We start from the raw sequence: 14,892 nt of genomic DNA on the forward strand, positions 1-14,892 counted from the left end.
TGTTACTCCTTTTAACATCCTCGTCCAAGAACACGTAACCGGACTGCGGCGGATTTCTCCTTCACTGACGGACGCAATGCGCAACTGGCTCATCGACCGAGCACCTGTAGCACGGCAAGCCACCTATTCGCCGGGGGAGTGCCTCGAACTCTGTGACGCAAGCGCCAGTGGGCGGATCAGAGGAGCTGTGAGGCGTGGCTTAGCAGGATGAGGTCAAAAAGTCACATGACTGGCATGGAGTGCGGTGCATATTAATTACTCGAGGGATGGCCCTGTCCCACAAGACGCCTCTACGGGGCTCTGGGATCCCCGAGGGAGATCCGTGACGTCCACGATGTAATTTATGAGGGTGCGATAAAAGTACCGGTAGTCCCCATTCAGCAAGGTGAGAGACAAATATTTGCAGCAAAAAGGTGTTGAATAGCAGGTACATCACTTTCAATGTCGGGACGCCAGACATGCTTTCCCTGGCAAATATCACTTCATTCGGATAATTACAGGAAAACATAAAACTTCCTTTCATTACAAATAAAAAGGTGTGTTGAAACGTTGTTGATAGTGTTGCACTTCAAGTATAAACTGAGAAAAAATAAAAAAAGACGGCGAAGAAGTTGACTGAATAAGTGGAATGAAAAGTTTAACCTTGTATTGTGCTTAGTTTCACGTATATTTATTTTTGGTAATTTGCATAGATCTGAATCTTATTTTCAGTGGTTCTTCTAAAAGATTTGGAAAACGTGCATCAACCTTTAGGAGGGGGGAAAAAAAAGACTTTGGCAAACCACTTCTCCCTTTTCCTGACAACATATCCATTATAGAGGATTTGGAAGAGGAAATCTATGGTTTCTTAATTGCAAGAAAAAAAGCCCCCATCATAGAGGAAAATTCAGACAACTATTCATTTACTAACTGCTCTTCCTATTTCAAAATATTTTCAGATAAACATTTTTCCATTTGCAGATGTACATATCTCCCTCATTAATTTAATTCAAAAATACATTAATTTGCTCCTCTGTACAGCTGGCTGTAACATTTATAGCATACATCTGTGTTTTGCTCCATTCCTAACGCCCTTAAAAGTTTATTTTTTATAATTGTCCGAGTCTTTATTTCGTAATCAATTTTGCCTTGAAATTTTTCGCCATCAGTATATCTTGCTTAATAATTCTACTTGCAAATATGGAATGAAATTTAGGAGTTGCTTTACATTTCATCCCCTATTTCTCAAGCGAAGGTGATTGAAAAAACTTTTCAGATGCAAGCTACTATATCGTAAAAAATAAATAAATAAAATAAAATAAATAAACTTAAATTTCACGCAATTGAATTCGTTATTAGAGTTTGATTATTTAATTTTTAAATGTGCTTTGGAAGTATATTTGATCGTGGATAGGTTCTTATTATTTGAAACTAGAAAAAACCTTGCTGAAGTAAATTAAATTAAAACATCTAAAAGACACATAAAAATGATATTTCGACTGCATAAATAGGTAAATGATTATAACTTCCAGCTTATTCAGGGCCTGATTACCACACAGGTCTATTGGGCCTGGGGCCCCCTTTTCCTAAGGGGCCCCAAATTACTTAAAGAATTATGCATAGCATTACAACTATATAAAAAATACACACATTTTTAAAATAATAACCTTCAGAGGGCTTCCAAATTATTGTGGGCCTTGGGCCTCACTTTTAGTTAGTCGGGCTCTGAGCTTATTCAATGAAATCCAACAGTAAAATTTTAAGGTTTATGAAAAATCCTTATAAAATTTTTGTTTTCTAATGAAATCAGTGCAGTTGAATTAAATGCCAGGCTTTATCTTTCAACAGAAAATGTGAAAGTACTTGGCGAAAAATGATATCAGCACAGCAAATGTTAAAAAACTGAACATTTTTGAACACAGGACGTTATTTTTACTTATTCATCCTATTAATTTGTACATTCGAGTTGAAGAGTGAACAAAAATCAATCTTTTTTAATCATCTTAAAAATTTCAGTTAACATGGTTAATAATGTGCAAACTTTCAAGTGAAAACTAAAGCGCTTCAACAGCATTTAATGAAAGAGGGCGTAAATAATAGTCATGAGTTACGGTTGCATACGATTAAGCATTGCGTTATGCTAAAATCTACTCTTCTGCAAAAAGTTAGAGAATTTAGTCCTGAATTCTGACACAACAACATTGTCAATGAAGCATGAAGTGAAACAGAAAAATCAATTAGACACCATATAAAGAGCAATTGCTCCAAGGACGGATTCAGGGGAGGGTCAAAAGGTCAGCTGACGCCCCTGGGACATTAATTTTTTTACGACTATTATAAAACTTCAACTTTTTATTTCAATCCGAAAAATTAGTTCATGGAATCAATATTAAACTTTTTCCAACTATAGTTTATAGCTGTGGTTTCATATATTTCAAAGCTTACGGTAATGTCTGTTTTGCTTAAAGGAATGGGCAGTTGAGTTTGCTGAAAATTTGAGGGAATATGATCCATAGCGCAGGTTGTGCGATTAAAAATTTAGGGGAGGGGGGATTTGAAAAGGTTGTGCTTCCATTTGGGCTGGGGGGGGGGGTGCACATCACCCTTGGAGGGGAGGCATCCCTGCTTAACAAATATTTTTTGCATAAGATATAAAACAATGGCCTTAGAACACTTGACCCCCCTTACAAAAATTTCTGGATCCGCCCCTGAAATTGCTCTATCACCCAGTGGTGTAGCCATAGGGGAGGATAGGGGGGTCAGACCCTCCCCCCCCCCATGAGCCCCAAAAAATCATTTTTCAGTCGAACCTGAAGGGTATATAAACTTGATATAATATATAAACTTGAGGGCATGGCTTTACTTTAAACTTCAAAAAAATTAACCCCCCCCCCCCTAAGGATTTTTCCTCGCTACGCTACTGCTATCACCTGATTTATAACAAGCAAAATTCACAACAACAACATTAAAAGGAATAGCCGATTCAGACAAATCGTAACAGTATGAAACCCCCACTAAGAAAACTCAAAAACTTCCAGTAGATTCATCCGCGCAAAACGTCCCGCTTCACCAAAGTCCGGGACACCGTAGGACTCATATGGCAAATATAAACAGAAGAGGGGAGAGAATCCGGGGAAATGGCCATCACCACCGAGGGGGCTGAGAAAAACGGAAAAAAAAAAGAGGGAGAGAGGAAAGTCCTTCCCCTCTCCAGCAGCTCGGTCCTTCGAAAGCAGATGGAAACAACACACTCTGGGAAGTTTTTCTAGGGGGTCAGAACAGGGGTGGAGAGGCTGGGACTTTTTTTTTCCCTCTGCCTTTTTCCTTTTGCTCCCACCCTCGTCCCCCTTCTTTTCTTTTATCGGCCAGATAAGGATCTGTGAGAGTTGTAGAACCTAAACAGTGGTTTTGGCGTACAAATGCCAGAGTTAAGATTTATTGACTGTTAACGTTTGGTACAGATAATTAGGCTTGAATGAGCTGCTCTGTGACGAATCGCTGTAGATATGCGATTTGTTTGTTATGTAATCCTAACAAAAGCCGGAAAGTTAAAAAGGGATTCTAATTAATAATTTTATCCAACTTTTTAATCATTGGTACGTTCTTACGTGTACCGTTTCCTACTTCCCAATTTACGGTAATTAAAAATAACGTAATAAATGGGGAAAATTACGGTATAGTTTTTAAAACTTTACCTAGGCCTTTAAAACTTGACTCTCTTCGCATGATTCATTTGTTATTCATTCTACTTTTTTATTTTAATCAAGACTCTTTTTAAACTAGAATCAGAAGATATATATAAGCACACAACATTTACTCTTCACTGCAAGGGGACAGGCTAAAGGACAGTAACTGCAAATCCCCCTCCCCTTTTTTTCCCTTTTCTTTGCATTTTTGTCATCTATTGTACGTTAGCCTTATCCTGAAAATCAGGGACAAGCGATCTTTAGTTGAAACATATATATAATTTGAGGGGGGGGGGGACTCATCAAAATAAAAGGTGGTTTGAAATCAATTTACATTAACATTTTCACTTAATTTCACAACTATAAACCAAATATTTTGGATGACGGCGTCAATCCCCCCCCCCCCAAAAAAAAAGAAGACTAATCGCTACTATAAGTGAAATTTCGGTCGATAAGCTTTGATGGGAATTTAAGTAAACCCAGGGTCAAAAGCATATAAATGGAAAGAATCGGGCTGTAAAGAATTTGAAGTGTTCTGAAATACATGAATTTAAAAAAAAAGAAAACATGCTGATTATTTCTGTTAAGTATCGGACTGACTTGTTACAGAATGATTTTTCGGTATTGAGTCTGATTCAGTCGTTCAATTACAAATAATAGCCTGAACCAAATGTTAGATTCAGTTCTACATTTCAAACGGATGAAGTTAAAGTCAGAAAAGGTGAGTGAATAGTGAAGATAATTCTATTTTCTTTAGTGTTGCAATAGGTATAATCCTCGACAATTTACCAAAATCATGCAGCTCAAGTTTTATGGTACAACGTTTTGCATAGAAAACACATAATGAAATGAGTTACAAGTAAGTTATTACAGGTGCCGGGGTGAACACATAGCACATTTCGTTTAGAAAAAAAAAGTGTTCCTTGATTTTTATTCCAATTTTAAAGAAAATCGTAATTTTAAGAGTATGTAATCGAAAAAAGGTCATATTTGTTCGATTTTTGCGGCATGTCAAACCTCTTAAAAAACCTGCACAAAGTGAACTTTACCGAAGTTCGAGGGATAATTAGAACAATCCCTAATTCGTCCCTTTATGTTATTTTCACATTCTAACAAGGCTTTACTTGATTTTGAAGACTTATAAACAGTTTGCGTAATATCTCGGCAGGGAGGTACTTTTGTACCAGGGAAAAGACGTAGGGGGATGTTCGAACGTAAAAAACAATACCGAACCGTTCGAACTTTAATTTCAGGACCCCAAAAAAAGGACAACTTATATTTATTTTTACATGCTTTCTCAGAACAGTTAATGATCTTTCTACAGCACAAATACGCCATTAGTGTTCAATTTTTCCCCAGCAATCCTTCAATGAAGCTATTTCAAAATTCATCCCATCATCCCAAACGTACTTCAGTGCCCCTGCATACAAAATTAACCCCATTTATTTCGGGACAAAACTCCTTTAGAGCGGCCGAAAAAGGGTGCAGCGAAGCTTGTCTGTTCTTCAGTGTAGAACAAGATAACCCATTGAAATACACCCGCAGCGGTGCATAACTGACACCCCCCGCTGTGCGTCCATCAGCGCACACATCCCTGGATGCGCACTTCAGAGGGGCCATTCATGTTCAATTTAAAGCAAAGAGGAAACCCCAACTGGGATGCTCGTCAACTAAAAAAGCTAAAACCATCTGCTCACTTTGCCTCCCTTTGTGATACTGTACAAGAAGGTTAAGCTAATAAAGAATATGTTGGATAATGAGTAACTTTACTTGTTAAAACTTTACTTGTGTGTCTTAAAACGCTTTCGTAGAATTTTCTGAAAGTTATCAAACACAAAATAGTTCAAATTCAAATATCCCCAGTATGTATCCACCAATATGTTTGCGTGTCTTAAAACGCTTTCGTAGAATTTCCTGAAAATAATCAAACACAAAATAGTTCAATTCAAATATCCACCAGTAAATTCAATGGTAAAGAATTCAACTCAAAAAGAGAGATATATAGAGATAAGGACATAAAATGCAAAATATACCAAACATTTAAGCTTCTTCCAGCTAATTAATGGGTAGGAAAAGAAAAACGGTCTGAAATTGTTCGTCTGTTCACTTCATCCAAAATTTTGTTTCGGAGCAATTAACAGTGGCTAATGCACCAAATCATTTATATTATCCAAAAGACAAAGCAAGCATTTAATGGTGGGGCGCTGTTCGTTCATGAATATTTCTCTCATTTCGTTTCAGTCCTTCAACCCACTGATATTCCCATACATTTCGCAGGTGGGTCCTGCAGCTAACGTTTTTTCATCGGGTCCCATCGTCAATTTTGCTGCTATGAATTTCCTGCATTCTACGTTTTCCCCAAATTTTAAGTTTTTTGTAAACTCAGTCCCTTAATAAAGGTAAAATCGGTGTTTCACTGTATCTGCAATGGTTGTATGTTATTTAACACAAAGTTACCCCTTGCTTAGGATCTTATAAGGATATAATCCTGATAAATGACTTTAATCGGCTTAGCTTCGATTTTCAAAAATTATTTTTCATGGATGGAGGAAGAATGCAGAATTATTGACGATAGAGTTAAAAGTGGAAATGAATCCATAGGCACCTAATAACGGCTCAAGCGATTTAAACAGCCGGTACTGCGGAACAAAATCTGCTTCAGTTACTGAAATATTGAAAACATGCATTTAAAATATCCAACAGTCATTCTCTTTCTTCCTTAGTCTTTCAGTAAAAAAAAAATTAAGAACCTTTTGTGGCATATTTCGCAATTGCTCTTAGAAGCGATAAGGCCGATTCTCAGAAACTGGCGTTCGCATGCGTGGAAAGCCCTACCTTTCAAATGCGGTAACGCCCTTATGGCAGGGAGGACCCACACAGGAAAAGACAGAAGGGTGAAAAATGCCATGGTACGGAGGGGAAATAATGGTACGAAAATCAGGGAAAGAAGGGAGGAAAAAAAAAACGCAGCAGCCAGCCGAAACTTGGAAAACCAGAAAGCCTTTCTGGAGTTTTGGAGATGAGAACGAAGCCAGGAAAAAAGGGAAGGGAGAGGACGGACTTGTAAAAGAGATCGGGGTCCCGGCTAGCAGAAAGAGGGAGGGTAAACAGAAAAGAGCAGTTTGTTAGTGTTTCTATAGCAACGTAGTTGTATATCTGCAAGCTGAGCATGATAAATGACGGGCGCCCGCATTTTCTGGCTATCTGCAGAGAACCACGCCAGGGAGGGGCCCCGTGTTCGTGGCTTTCAGAAAGAGGAGGCGGATAAAGAGGAGGGGGGGATGTTTGGAGGGGGATGGATACGCCGAGAGGGTCAGGTCTCTGCCACTTTCGTGTAACAGGGGTGGTGAATGGGGTCGGAATCCCACGTCCCCTTCTCGCAGCTCTATCTTCGCGATGAGTTTGCCAAATGTTTGGCTCGATATACGATTTAATACGTTTTTGCAGATGGAAAAGTAAGTGCCTACCGGCTGAAAATTCACGATGATGCACTTTCGGATCACTAAAGTCAATTTTGCTGCAATTAAAAACGTTGATGCTCGGCACAGGTCACCAATGAATAGAAAAAGTGTTTTCCGAAGAGAAAACTTCCAAATGTGTCTTTTGCCAAAAGTCTCTGAGACATTTTTAGAGTCCAAAACCTGGTATAAAAGAATATGCTCACTTGTAAAAAAGTTATGCCTTGTAAGATCAAGAGCTGACTACACAAAAGATTGATAATAAGGTATAGAGGAAAATTTTGCTTGAGAAGAAAGCACTTACTGTCCCCGAATATTGTGCTGTGGCCTGCCAGTGCACGTGTGGGATATAAAGCGAGGATAGGCAGTCTAAGATGTCCCCTTTTCTGCAAGACGATTGCAAAATATCTTCAGGTTATTTTCAAATATCTAAAAGAAGTAATTTTGCAGACGTTCTAAAGAATTTCAGCAGATTTCGTTTTATTTTTCTTTTCATCATTTATTTGGCTCAAAATTCAATACTCTGGGAGGAAAAAAATTACACGATACCTGTATCGTGCAATTTTCACTAATAGTTCAAAATTTGACAACTACATACTCTTGGTCAGGGGTGAAGGGAGCAGGGAGGGGTTAACTCTCCAACCCTGGTTTTAAGCTGTATTTCCTAATATTAACATGATATGCAACCGACCCAGTGCCTTAACTATGGGTTCTAGCGCCACTGGCGAACTAAAGAAATTGCACCCCCCCCCCCCACACACACAAACGGTCGTCACATGGAAAGTCACCGGAGCTCATCGTGACCTCCAAAAAAAAAAAAAAAAAATTTTTTTTTGAACATTTTGTTTAATTGATTCGACAAGTAAGAGGCAGCATTGCATTATATATACTATATATATATATATTATATATATATATATATATATACCCTCTAGCTCTTGCGAGTTTTTAAATAAATAAACAGAGAATGAGAGTTCCAGTTTGACAACATTCTCCCACTCAAAAAATTTGAGACCCTGATCATTCAGAGTTTTAACCTTAATTCATAAAAATCATCCACAATGAAAAATAAAATTGATGTTTCTATTTCATGAGGGAAAAAAAAGTAATTTTCTTGATGTAGTTACTAACGGTTATTTTGAATGAATCTAGTAATTTAGGGTTTTTATTTTCTTCCAATACGTTACACATATTTTCTTTTAAGTTCGAATATACAACACAAGTTATACATGCACTAAAAAACATTAGTCAAATTTTTTCTTGTTACTTTGCAGTGTATATTTAGCATTCGGAAAAATTCACGAAAATCAATGAAATAATTTTCGAAGAAGAATTTTAGAAGAAAGATATTTCTGATCAACGAATAATTAAAAGGAACGAACTTTCTTTTTCCTATTTTGAATGAACAGATTTATTTTATTTCTTAAGTGCACACAATGATATTCCTGGATTCATTAGGAGGCAAAAATAATAGCACAATAAGTCTAAAAAATAGAATGTATCATTCAGAAGAAATTGAGCAATCGTTTAAAATAAGACTGTGTCAAATGTTTTCGAGTAATAGTTACTAAATCTGTGGAAGGTTTTACAAAACGCAGATGTCCCAAAAGAGGCACTTTTTAGTTGCAAGAAATATTTCGGGCTTTTCTAAAAACAGCGACAAAAGACAAACACGTGTATCTTAGAATTCCAGTAATTTCTTATCGCGCTATTTAAAGCTCGAATCATTTGGGAAAAGAGAAGACGAAGAATGGAACTCGTTTTCGTGTTTATAAACATAGGGAGAAAAACGGGTAAAGGTTTACTTAGACATCAAGTACATTAGAAACGTTTTGGACTTAAGTAATAGGTGTGCTTTTATATTTATGAGGAAAAACCTATTTAGAGGCCCGGAAGCCCCAAAATTCTGTAACTGCTCATTTAAAAGTGTATGTGTACACAGAGGTGTAGTTGGGTGAAATGATAACGTACTATATGGGCTTGAGGTTTAGAATTTTCACTGTAAAAATGCAGTTAACGAAATTTTCTATTATTTTTAACTCTAACTTGTATTTTACGGTGGAAAAAGCGCAATATTTCGAGATTTAACATTACGTACGAAACATTTCACAGACAATGGAATGGCCCGTATCATTGTATATAACAGCAAAATCACTGATCGAATAACGCTCTAACGTCATCAGGAATGAAGTTCGCGCCATAGCATGATAAGTTAATAATACTTTTCGGTAGTATTTGACATGCAGGGAAATGCAAAAGGCAGGGCCTGATTACCGCACAGGCTTACTAGGCCTGGGGCCTCCTCTGCCTAAGGGGCCCCAAATTACTTAAAGAATTACGCATAGCATTACAACTATACAAAAAATACACATATTTTTAAATAATAGCCTTCAGGGGGCCTCCAAATTATGGTGGGCCTTGGGCCTCACTTTTAGTTAGTCCGGCCTTGGCATAAGGTATTTATTTAACTTATTGCGTGTAAAGTTTTGTATCGGCAATCAGTTTTCAATATATATTTTCTAATATCTAATAGATCATTTCACAAATTTATAAAATAATATTCACGTTTTTAGTACGATGAGTATTAAAGCTCTATTTATGCAATTTAATACATATATTATCATTTGCAAATAAATGTGTTTCATAATCAAAATAATACGCATCTTCGTGCATTTTCGCTAACTTCATGGTTTGCATAACAATTGCAATTTCAAGAATAATCCGATATTTTTTTACCGTAAGCTTTGAATTAAGATGGGAAGATGAAAAACTGTTTCCAAACTGAATTTACTAAGGAATTCATATGTATGCAGGGAAAATAGAGTACTTTTTTTAATTGAAAAACTTATTGTTTATATAGTAGAAGAATCGCACATTTACGTTCAAAAACTTGTTTCTTGCCCCTCCCTTCATTCTTTCATTTTAAAACATCAAAAAATTGGTGTGTGTGTGTGTTTTTTTTTTTTTCCTTTTCAAAATGAATGTGAGGGTCTCAGGTCTTATTATCTTATTAAATAACTTAAGGTTTTTGGTGTTAAATTATTCTCTCACAAGTAGTTTTTAATGTTTCGATATTGATAAGCATTTTTGAACTGTTTTCTTCTTATTTTAATATGTATCACTATTTAATTATAGTAATTTAAGTTTCACAAACAATCGGCCAAAAGCTCTTTTTAGCGATCCAGAAAAACCGGGAAATTCAGATATCCGGGATAGCTATGGTCCCGAACTTTTCAGATAATTGGTTCTCTACTGTATTAAAAATAAGTAAAAATGATATTTAAAAAAAGTCTCGTATAACGCGGTTTTGATACTACACGGAACGAATTAACCGTGTTATGCGAGGGACACCTATACATCACTACTTATTCATTACTGAACATAAGGAAAACTTATAAAAACTACTTCAGCAGAATGCATTCGGATTTCTGACATTTCGGTGTTTTGAATTTCGGATTTCAGAAGTTATACTCTACTTTCTACTGAGCGACGGAACGTCATATATATATATGTCCGCGAATTTTCTTCGCCTAAAAGCCGGGACACGACTGCCTGATATGCCGGGGAAGGAACTCCGATATGTCAGTGCAGCGAACGGCCGGATTGCCGGTTGAACCGCTGATCATATTATACGTGAATCGATTAGCAATGCTTGTTCTTTCGAAAGCTTGTACAACATTAAAAAAACCGGTTTCTTTTCTCCTTCAACTTGCGTTTCTTGAGCGTTCACAGAGATAAAGCTGCCAAAAAAAGAATGCATTTCTCGAAATATAGCTGGTTTTGTTTTGTAAGGAAGGAATGCTTGAAATTGAAAAAAAAAAAATTTTTTTTTTTTTGGCGGTAAGGGTCATTTTAAAACATGTGATGACAGCTGACCCTGTTATATGTTAACTCTTACCTATTTTAGTTCCAAATAAACTCTATAGAATATAGAGATAGTATATATTCTATAGAGTAGTATTTTCTATAGAGTATATTCTATAGAGTATATTCTCTATAGAAAAGTATTTGTATAGATTATATGCTCTATAGAAATACTTTTCTGCTCTAATAAAAGAAACTGAGGTAAAACAAATTTCTTAAAAACAAAGAGTAGAACTGCGTTTTCTTTAATATAAATTGGTTTTGCTAAGGGAGGGGGGATACCAGGGATCATGTGCAGCAAAAATCTTTAAAATTCTAAACTTTGGGGAAGCATTTAAAAAATTAGATTACAAATATGTATTTTCTATAAATGCAATTTCGAAGTTGGCACGTTAAAAATAAAGGTTTTAAGTTACAATGAAATTAAAATTTCCTTACTGCAACATTGAAATTCAGAGATTTTTCTGGATTGCCATAATATTTTCACGACTTTCAAGCTAGTTTAAAATGATAACAGCGAATATTATAGATCAGTCAAAAAGTATTATTTAAGATGGTTTCATTTCTGATTACATAAATGATTTAAAACGTTTGAAATATTTCATACATAAGCATGTGTTAAAAAATCTTCTAATCGGCGAAAATAGGATTCAGAGAAAGTTCTCTCTATTTTTGTTTATACTATTTACATTTAAACTGATTTGCAAAGTAAGATACAAATGCAACTTCACTTTTGGAACATGCGTTAGGAGTATCTTAACATCATCCTCTTAATCTTACAGTAAACATTTGATAAGTGCTCAAAAAGATTTTTAAATAACGTAAATTTAATGCAGAAAAACCGAGTAAAAAATTCTATTGACATATTACTCTAAACACGCATTTCAGAAAAAATCAATTTCGAAAGAAATTTTAATGCGTTTATTAATTAAAATCTAGTATGTTGTGGTTGTCACGAAACGTTCTTCTATGGATCCAACGGCATAATCACTCATGTAATCACCACTACAAATTTCTACAAACAATTTCGCAAAAGCGGGAACACTTTGATAATTGGGAAATTGGCTGTCTTAATTCATTGGCGTTAAATTTTACAGCTGTTAGAGTTTGATGGAAAATTAAGAAGACGGACATTGATGGGTTTTAAGGGAAAATGAAATCATCCCTTTTGTCCTTAGCAACGAACAAAGATTCCAAAATTTTCCATGCTTTTAGAAAATAAGGAATAAATTGTCAGGACGAGTTTTAGGAGATTTAAAAATGGCTGAATGAAAAGAGAACTTTGAATAAACAAGTTGTTTGAAATCAGTGGTAGTTAAAATGTACAGTGCTGGCCAAATTATTAAACTTAAGAGTTTTTTTTTTTGTACACTATTTGTACTAAAATACCATTTATTTTACTGTTAAAGTACAGTACAATGCTGTACACTGATTATTGCGTTATTTTAGCATAGTTTAATGTTTGCAGGTGACAGCACTGTCTGCTTTGTTTATGTTCTTTGTTTATCTACCTACACTGTAAAAAAAATCCGGAAACGTTTCCGAGTATATCGTGCAGCTGTGGTTCATGAAAGTTTCAAAAACGTTTCTGAGTATTTCGGAATCCTCTTTCTGTAATGTCCAGAAACGTGTCTGAGTATTTCGGAATCCTCTTTCTGTAATTTTCAGAAACGTTTCTGAGTATTTCGGAATCCTCTTTCTGTAATGTCCAGAACGTGTCTGAGTATTTCGGAATCCTCTTTCTGTAATTTTCAGAAACGTTTCTGAGTATTTCGGAATCCTCTTTCCGTAATTTCCAGAAATGTTTCTGAGTATTCTGTGCAGCTGTGGTTCATGAAAGTTTCGAAAACGTTTCCGAGTATTTCGGAATTCTCGAAACAATTTTCAAAAAACGTTTCCGAGAATTTCGGAATCCTTTTCCCGTTATTTTTTCGAAAATATAATTCTTTATTATAGTATTGCATACCATATCAGTTTCAATTCTTTCATATCTAAGAGCAATAATACAAGCAATTTTAGAATCATTCGTGGATTTTTTTTTTTTTTTGGAATTTCTAATGACAAATAGCATGGTTAACAGCATAACATATGCACAGTTATAAATTTTTGAAAAATTATGAAATAATCTAGTAGTTTCATTCCTAATCACAAAATCGTCGGGGAATTGGAGTGGGGGTACCTTCTGAAAAGTGGGGATTGTTTGTTAAACAATCTTAAACTTCAGTTTTTCTCTCAATATTTTCAAGACAAAACTATCAACATATTGTATTTTTAATGCAGAACTTAAAAACATATCTTGTATCAAACTTGATAGCTTTTATCTTCGGATAAAATTTGACAGGACTTACCTACCCTTCGCGTTCCTAAATTCGTTCACCTCAAGTCAATTTCTCTGACGAACAAAGTGTACCGAAAAGTACCAACAGAGAAATTGATGAATTTAAATATGACACCAAGTCCCCCTGCTGGAACCATTCGGGTTGATTCTTCTGTTCTTGCCCTTTTCCATCTCATCACAAATATAAATACTTATTCAAAATAGGTTACTGATTTTATTTTTACAGTGTGCGCAAAATGCATTATATATTTTATTTATTAAAACATTGAACTCTATTACATGATTATTCCATTTCATATATACAAGAATACCCCCCCCCCCCACCATAAGAGTGATGGTGCACCCATAAAATGCTATGAAGCGCCCACCCCCCCTTGAAAAAGCAACATCATATACATTATAAATCAAAGTATCATATACATTATAAATCAAAGTATCATATAAATTATAAGTCAAATACTTTAATATGGTGTAAAAATACAAAATTATTTTATTAAGTCTTTTTTTTTTTTTTTTTTGCTTTTGGTAAAATTGAGGCTCGTAAAACGAAAAAAATGAAGACACTTTTAAATACATATATGTATCTATTTGTTAAATAAATTAATACACATTTAACTAATTTAAAGCGTTTCGCTAATGCAAATATTTAAAGAGATATCGTCATTTAGATAATACTGAAGCACTATGTTCCTAATTACAAGAGATAGTTTTTTTTTTACTCCATGGGGCATTCCAAGGTATTTTTGACATTTATATAGAGTCCGTAACGTGACCTTTTTTGCCATAACTTTTTAATTTACTGTTTGATTAGCATATTATTTTATTTTGATCTTTTCCTACCAACACACCAGCTCAAATTAAAATAATTTGCAAATCTAACGGTAAATTAAAAAGTTATGGCAAAAAAAGGTCACGTTACGGACTCTACATAATGTCCAAAATACCGTGGAATGCCCCTCATACAATCTAGCTACACTGTTTACAAGAGAATGAAAACATGCAACCTTAAAGGCGAACTATCAAACCTGACAATTTGCATATTATAACATTTAATTCATAATGCTTAATACATAAATGTTCAGCCAAATATTAACTGAGATTGACACATAAAAACAAAGTACACAATAACACTTATTTAAATTTTTTTATAATCTTCAATTCATAAATTTTACAGAATAAAACTAGACACACTCGCACTTTAAATATGTGTTCTATATAATGTAAAATATTTTCAAATTGCAATAGTTCACAACAAAAAAATAATACTGAAGAAAATAGTTTTTTTTAACGAGATTTATATGAACTAAATCTCTTTAAAGTAATAGAGTTGCAAAGCGACTTACCTATTCGTCGGTGGTGGTCTTTTGCAGGCTTTGGTCACCAAAAAGGTGATTTTTATGACAGAATAAAATTCTGCCAACAAAAATTACCCATTTGGTGTAGAAAGAAGAAAAGTATCCAAGAAAAAAGTGAATTACCTACACAAGTTATGCGACGCAATGAATTTAGATGGCGTCCTCTCGGCAGTTATTTGGTTTTTAATTTCAGTTTGTATTCCTTCCGCGAG

The sequence above is a fragment of the Uloborus diversus genome, chromosome 6 (genome assembly GCF_026930045.1).
Source record: "Uloborus diversus isolate 005 chromosome 6, Udiv.v.3.1, whole genome shotgun sequence".
NCBI classification, from domain to species: Eukaryota; Metazoa; Arthropoda; class Arachnida; order Araneae; family Uloboridae; genus Uloborus; species Uloborus diversus.